The 7,793-nt window shown below is 38.9% G+C and overlaps 1 long non-coding RNA gene across 1 annotated transcript; it reads left to right on the top strand.

The window, feature by feature from the left end:
* Positions 1 to 1,596: 1,596 nt before the first annotated feature.
* On the top strand, positions 1,597 to 3,241 carry Smim30l1 (small integral membrane protein 30 like 1). The gene is made up of 3 exons (NR_110645.1): positions 1,597 to 1,620; positions 1,913 to 2,006; positions 2,427 to 3,241. It is a non-coding gene; the product is annotated as a small integral membrane protein 30 like 1 (long non-coding RNA).
* The last annotated feature ends 4,552 nt before the right edge of the window (positions 3,242 to 7,793 follow it).

Below are 7,793 nucleotides of genomic sequence, written 5' to 3'. Positions count from 1 at the left end.
GAAGCAAAAGCAAAATTATAATGGCCTCTAACCTGAAATAAGGTATCAAAAACTTTGCCTTAATTTTCCAATAGGGATAGGACCTAATTAGCAAAATAAAAGCAACTTTAGTTTAAAACTATATTTGAGCCCAAAATATCCCTACATAAATTTGCACCATGCTTTTACAGGTAGACCAAGTCATTACTTAATTTCTAACTATTATTTTTTTTAAAAGATGAGCATGTTTACCATGCATAGACTCTGGAAATTATAAAACTTAATCAAGAAACTTTACAGACTCAGGTACACAACAAGTGTGTACAAGCCCAACTTTAGTCTGCAGACTTCCACTAGTGAAATAAATACATAAGAAAAAAAAATAAAGTCTCCCAAATGAAAACATTGGAATTTAGGAGGAATTGGAAGCCTTTAATAGCAATAGGTCCTATTCCAAAGCTAATTGATAGGAAAGATACAAAGCCAAAAGCAACATAAGACAAATGTAATTAGAATGATTTGTTAAAATAATTAACTTTAGAAAAACAACACTGTCAATCTATCAGACACACCTTGCTTTAATGTGTTTGCCACATCTGGATCTCCTGTAAAATCTTGGCACATTTATTTCATCAAATTATTGTTATTATTGGCTAAAGTTACTGCCAAATGTACTTTGGGAACCAGAAGTATAAATCTTCGCTGTCAGAGAGATATAATTCTGTTTAAAGGAGAACCAACAACACAAGAATACATGCTGGTGATCTTCACTGAACTGAAAGTGCCCTCACTATCCGCATGATTTTTATCTGTACAAGTTCAGTCACCTCTCACTCATCACCATGAGTAACTCACAATGAGAAGATGACAAATTGTCAGTAAGTATGAAAATGATCAGGCCAGAAGTAAGATTTAGATATCCGGATATCTAAATGGATATCCCAGATAACAAGATTTTAAGAATGTTTCATAGTTAATGCTTACAGATGCAAGTGAATACTTTTTATAATGGTTTAGAGTACTAATTTGACATCTTAAAATATTGGGAGGCTGTGGAGAATGAACATTCTGAGAAAGACAGGAATTTGAATCAGAAAAGATCTGGTTATAGGACCGAAACCATATTTTCTAAACCTGCTTTGCACCACAAATGATTCAATATTTTCCAAACTTTCTGACTAAATGTGCTTATTTTCCCCATTGGTTTTTAAAAATTAGCAAATGTCATTAGGCACACTTGGAATATAATTTTTCTGCTGCAGAAATGTTGGAAGGCCCCAGGTTTGAAACCATCCCAAACAGATGGCTCCACTTAGTTACCCTCTCCTGCAGTTATTTCCTCATTTCAGAGTACTAACAAGACATATTTATGCGTCCAGAAATCCTTAACAGGGCAGAAAACACGTGTTGTTGTTTCATTCGTCTTACCACGGATTAACTAAACCTTTTCTTGGACACTCAACCACTCTTTAACAGTAAACCAGAGGGCAAAGTTGAGAAATAACTAGCAGCAGAGCTGCCCCTCAGCCAAGGATCCGAGAGCGCGCTGTGCATGACGGGAGTAGGCGGCGGGGCTTGTGGGAAATGTAGTCTGGCGACACCGCCCTGCTCTCCATTCCTGTAATGGCTGCTTTCAGTCAGGTAAGGCACAAACTCCGCTCCCCGGGATTCCAGGACTGATTCTCCGAGTGCAGTTGCAGAACGCAACAAATTTGCACCCTCCCAGAGCGAAGGAACTCCCGATCTTTATGTCAGATCTCGGGATGAATTTGCTTCTCGGCTTGGTTTCGTTTAGCTATCTGTGTGTGATAACTAACTTTAAATCTAGTAGTCTCTTTTTGAACGAACTGTTAGGGAGTATTTTCTGTACTCGTTACCAATTTCCGTCCTTGCATTTCTTTCCTTATTGACTCTAGCTTCCTCTTTAAAATAGGCTGTGTCACGAGTAACCTCTTAGCCTCAGCATCCGGAAGTTCCAAAGAGAATATTTCACGTTGGATAGAATTTTACATATACCATTGTTTTTGGTAAGTCTTATTAATTCCTTTCAACTTCACAGAGTCACGTGTTGTGTTGTTTGACTTTTGCCAGATTTAGCTGCATTTTCTAGATAGGAGGCATGCTAAGAAAATGTGACTTTTACTTGTTAGGGTATTTTAAGTTTGCAAGTATCTTGTGAATTTTTCCCTCTCTTTTCTAATGCTGTACAGCTGTCCAGTTTCAGTTTGGTCAATGCATATACTGTTGGAATTCCTATCGGAATTGCCGGTTTGAGGGTGTTGTCATGAGATTAACCTAAAATGACTGTCTTTAGTTTTGTCATCTTGAACTGACATCTGAAATGATTCACAAACTCCAGTCTAAAAGACTGTTGTCTATTTATATTGTCATTCAAAAAAGTCAGGCTTTTTTTTAACAGTTTCTTTTGTTCCGTGTTTAATTTCTAGGCAGGTTCAGCCCTCCAGATCCTAACATCATGAATTCAGTTCCAACACAACTGATCTTAGTCCTTACTTCGCTGCTTTTGATCCTGCCTGGCGTTGAAGCAGTCGAAGCTGGAGATGCGATTGCACTCTTATTAGGTGTGGTTCTCAGTGTTACAGGCATCTGTGCTTGCTTGGGGATATATGCAAGAAAGCGAAATGGACAGATATGACTTTGAAGGACTCTTCTGAATTAGACTTCACCCTGACCATTGTGCTGAAAACCCTTGTGCTGTTGAGGCCGAACCCAAGATTTGCTCTCACCTGTCCTCAGAAAGAGGATTACAGTTAGCTGAGGGTTAACACCCTCAGTTAAGAGAATGCTTTCCTGTTCATACTTGTTTCTCCTATGATGGGAGCAGATGGGGTGGGGGGAGAGGCTCTTAACAACAAAGAGTGCAGTAATAATGTGGCCCATAATTTGTATTTGCTGCTTGGGAGGTGGCCAAAGCGAGAGGGCTTAAGTTTGCAAAAGTATTATCTCATACTTTGAAAGTGTTTGTTCAGAATCTAGTAAATCTACATCGTTATTATAATCACTGCCTCTTGCATTCTGGGGGTTCTCTCTTTCATTTGGGGGGTTGGATTGGGTTTTGGATTTGTTTTTTTGTTGTTACTGTTTTCTTTTTAATGCTTCTGTTTTTAACATAGTTGTACTTAGATCTTAATAGCCAAAAATTGAAACTTTTAACTCTGAGGAAAAGTTTAATAAAAATGTATTAAATGTATCTAATACTAAAATGGTGAAAATATTTGTTAAAAAAATAACTATACATTAATTGAGTGCCTTCTCCTTTGTGGGATGTTTTTTTTTTTCAGATACATAGCCATTATACTGTCAGTTCACCTATTGTTTTGGCCTGCTTGTATCCAGATGCGAGCTAATTATTTCTAATCTGAGTGAAGAGGGGCTGGTTATGTTACCTTCAAGGATCACAATGGGTGCGAAATGGGTATCTATGAGATAGAAGAGACTGCTGTTAGAAAATCCACAAATATGAAAGGAAATGTATTGTCCTTCTTTGATTTATATACCAGCGTTTGTTGTATACCCTCCTTGCCCTAGTAATTCAAAGAGTTCCCATACCAGTAGATTACAGAGGGTTTTAGTTCACATTGTTGGGCCCTGGACAAATATTTTCGTTAGAATTTGTATTTTGAACGTTATAGTTGGAAGAAAAAGTACTCAAATTGTTAGTACACAAGAATTACTTCAGGCCCTTAATTCCTAAGTTGCTGTCCGTATTGCAGAAGAGTAGAGAAAGTGGGACCTGAAGATCCGTGCTTGCAAGTATCTTCACACCTTTATTTGACTCTGGAGATTTGGCCAGCATGAAGTAATCTCAGTGAGTCGATCTATGTTTTCAGTGGAAGTAGATAATCAAGTTGTTCCCCAGAATACACTGTCCAACCTCTCACTCTCCAGGTAACCTTAAAAGCCTTGACTTTTGTCAGGAAGCAGGCTGTGGCCAATGAAATTCAGTATGTAGACCCTTTCACCAAGTGAGCTGATATGGTTTGCCTGTGAGTTCTGGTTAGCAGTAAAAAGCAGTGACGAATGCTTGCATTATAAAGAAATGGAAACTAAGTGGGTTTTACTGGGTTTCGAAGGTATTTTATCTTTTCACCAGAGAAGACACTAACAGTCTCTGTCTGGGTAAATTGGCACTTAATAAAAATCGTTTGCACGTGCTAGGGAAAAAAGGAACCATACAGGTGGCAGGACAGCTGTCAACTTTTGTGCACCAGCTCTTTGGAGCAGATTTAGAGAGGCTGACTTCCCTTCCTTGCAAGTCTCAACTTCTCCTCTGGGATGGGAAAAATCTAATGTAAAGTACGTTGTAAGTCACAGTCACCTCCACGTACTAATTTTAGAATATTCAAAATAATGCTACAGGAAAACAGTCTTTCACTGACAGCGTGTTTCTACAAGTACGCCAAAGAATGTTTGCAAAACCTGTCGTTTCCTATTTTATTCTTAAAAGCAGAGGTAGAGGGATGTGCTTTCTAAAAATAGCTTTGCTGGGCCAAGGCAATGACTGAGTGGATAAAGGTGCTTCCATACCCCCATGACCTGCCTGAGCTGGCTCCTCATGACCAGCAACCACGTCATGGGAGAAAAAACAGCTCCCACAACTGACAACACCCTGACCGCCATAACTGTTCCCAACCTCTGACATTCACACTAGGTAATTAGTGCTTGATATAGTAAAAAAAAACGGGGGGTGGTGGGAACTTAATTTCTTACTGAGACTGTGATATTTTTGCTTAAACACAGAAACCTGGGCTGTGGATATGGCTCCATTGATAACAATGCTTCCTGTACGAGCATGAAGCCCTAACATACATGGGTAAAATCTCAACCTCAGGGGTAGAGACAGGCGTGTCCCTGGGGCTTCCTGCCCAGCCACTAGCCACTGCATTGAGTTCCAGATTCTGGGAGAGGCCCGCCCCCCCAAAATAAGGCTGACTGAGGAAACGGCCCAGTGTTCTGTCCTTCCTGTGCGCACACTCATTTACACACCATACACACACACAAAGCCGTATAGTAACTCTTAATCATCGGCTCCTTTGAGAATCTGATAAATGCTCTTGTTTTTTTTCTTTTTTCCCTAACTTAATATCTGTACACGCTCGCATTTTCTGATTAGTTTCTCAAAATGTGCAGCGCTAAAGCCCAACTAGGAATCGACAATTACAATTTTCTGGTTTGCTTGTTCATTTGTTCTCAAGTTCAAATTCTTTCCAATTGCACAGTTGATTACGTTGCTCGCAGGGAGAACACCTGTAGAGTTGACAGGTGTCCCTCGGGTGCCTGGCATAGTGTCTGATGTTTGATAAGTGTTCTGCTAGTTAGAGGAGCCGAGTTTAATTTTAAAAAGCAGAAGCAATGAAGAATTTAAGGTCTTTGTCAGTATTTTTGATGTCTGCCTCACAGCTTTCAGGACTTGAATTTTACTCTTTAGAAGGTGGAATGCAATATGTCTTGACCTGGGGATCTTTAGTTTATCCTAGATGGGATTTTCTGAGTTCTTAAATTTGGAAGTTTACATTTTCCCTAAAATTTAGGGAAAAAATTTTTCCATTATTTCTTCAAATACTTTCGCAGCTTGGCCATTTCTGCTTCTATGTTAGGACTCCAGTGGCATAAATGTAGATGGTTTATTGTGGACCTAGCAATTTATTAGCCTTTTTTTTCTGTTATTCGGATTGTGTAAAATCTAGTGCTCTAGCACCAGTTTCACTAATCCTACAGTTGTATTTTTCACTCCAGTTCTAGGGAATCCATTGTCTTCATCCAGCCTTTAAGATATTATGCAGGAGGTACATAGACATTTGTACAGGCAAAACATGTGAATGTATAAGATAAAAACTTTCAAATAAATATTAAACAAATTAAAAGTAAATGTATGTTCCCCATGATAATGAGTATAAAAGAAGCTCCAAGTTTGATTGACTAGCCTTAACATGATTTACACACCTCCAGAATTCCCAGGGACTAAACTACCAACCAAAGAGTACACATGAGGGACCCACGACTCCAACTTCATATGTAGCAGAGGATGGCCTTATCTGCCATCAGTGGGAGGGGAGGCCCTTGATCCTGTGAGGGCTTGATGCCCCAGTGGAAGGGAATGCTAGGGTGGTGAGGCAGGAGTGTGTGAGTGGGTGATCAGGGTGGGAGAGCACCCTCAGAAACAGGGGGGAGAGGGATGGGATAGGGAGTTTGCAGAGGGGAAACTGGGAAGGGGGATAACATTCGAAATGTAAATAAATAAAATAACCCATAAAAATGTAAAAAAGAAAGTTTAAAATGAAAAAGAAAACAAACCTATAAATATTGTCAGGATAGTACATTTAAGTTTTCTAATTTTTAACAACTTCATTTATCTAAATATTTTCTGCCAAAAAGTATAATTGCTATAAAAATGTGCTTCAAATGCCATTTAATTTCTGACTGGCAAAATATAAGCTCCAGTGTTCATTTCTGCTGGATATTATTTATGAATGATTGAAAATATTAGTTGTTTCTTCACAATCTGAAACAATGTTGTAAAATGTTATAGACAAGAAGGTTAAGTATTTCTAAAGGGCTAATCACGAAGTACTTTGTAAAACACTGGGATTATAAATACTCCTTTTCACAATGTTAGTCAAGATAATTATGTTCTAGTTAAATGTGCATAAATCACTTAGCAAAAGAACTTAGAAAGCACATTCACCAAGAATGGAAACTATATCATATTTTATTTCACCCAATTTGTAAGAATAACTTTCACTTCAGAGCATTTGACACCAATGTAAAACAATTTTACGAGTCTTGGTATGTTATGTGCTAGCTTCCACTTCTTTGTGTAATGCTTTCTCAAATAGCACCTCTCAAGGCTCAAAAAATGAAGTCTTTAGTTTGCTGGTTGGTTTGGTTTGCTTGGTTGTTTGCCTAAATTACGTCAGAAGTCTCTCCAAGGTTCCCTCATGGTAGGATCTTGTTGCTTCATGTTGTTTATTAATAAAAATAGTAAAGATTACTAATGTGCTGACTGTATTACAATGACCCACTTTCAGTCAGAAGCAATGAGGATTTGATTCCAACTTTCAACTCCTCACTAACAATGGCAGTTTAGGCTCCATTCTCCCACCACCAAATGGAGTGATGAACATTGAAAGCCTCCTTATTCCTGAATGTTGCTAGGCCTGTATTAGTCAGTCACCTTGTGGGCTGTTGGCTTTGATTGGGAGTGGCTGGGAAATGGCTTGTTTTCTTTCTTGCTTCTTGAGATAATCCCTAATCAAGTTTATTCAGATCAGAAAATGAGCTGCCCCCACACTACTGAACTGAACCCAAAAATCTACCAAAGGGCTAAACTGCCATTATGGTATGTGGCGAACTTGGCTAACACATCTTCCCAGTGGCTAAGGCAAACAGTTGATGGGATGAAAAACGCATTTTGCTCCCTCAATCTAAACACTGTCTATCACTAAATCCTATGCATTCGCCTTCAAAGTTTCCCTAGTATCTGTCCATTTCCAATCCCTTGGTTCTATCCAGTTCACTTAAGTGCATTATGATGATGTGGATAAGATCAACAGCACCTCCTAGCTGGACTTCTGACCTCTCATCTTACTCCTCTGCAATGTTTTCCAAGCTCAACTGTAATGAACTTTTAAGAAATAGTAGAGTCTCCATTGCAATGACCATTGGCAAGTGAAGATGGATGGACAGAGGTATGTTTGTGCTGTGGGACACATTGACACTCTACAGTTTCCATGACAAGGTGTATTCTATGCTTTGTTTTGTTGGTGTGTGTGTGTGTGTGTGTGTGTGTGTGT

The sequence above is a fragment of the Rattus norvegicus genome, chromosome 4 (assembly GCF_036323735.1).
Source record: "Rattus norvegicus strain BN/NHsdMcwi chromosome 4, GRCr8, whole genome shotgun sequence".
NCBI lineage: Eukaryota > Metazoa > Chordata > Mammalia > Rodentia > Muridae > Rattus > Rattus norvegicus.
This window is presented reverse-complemented; position numbering and strand designations above follow the sequence as displayed.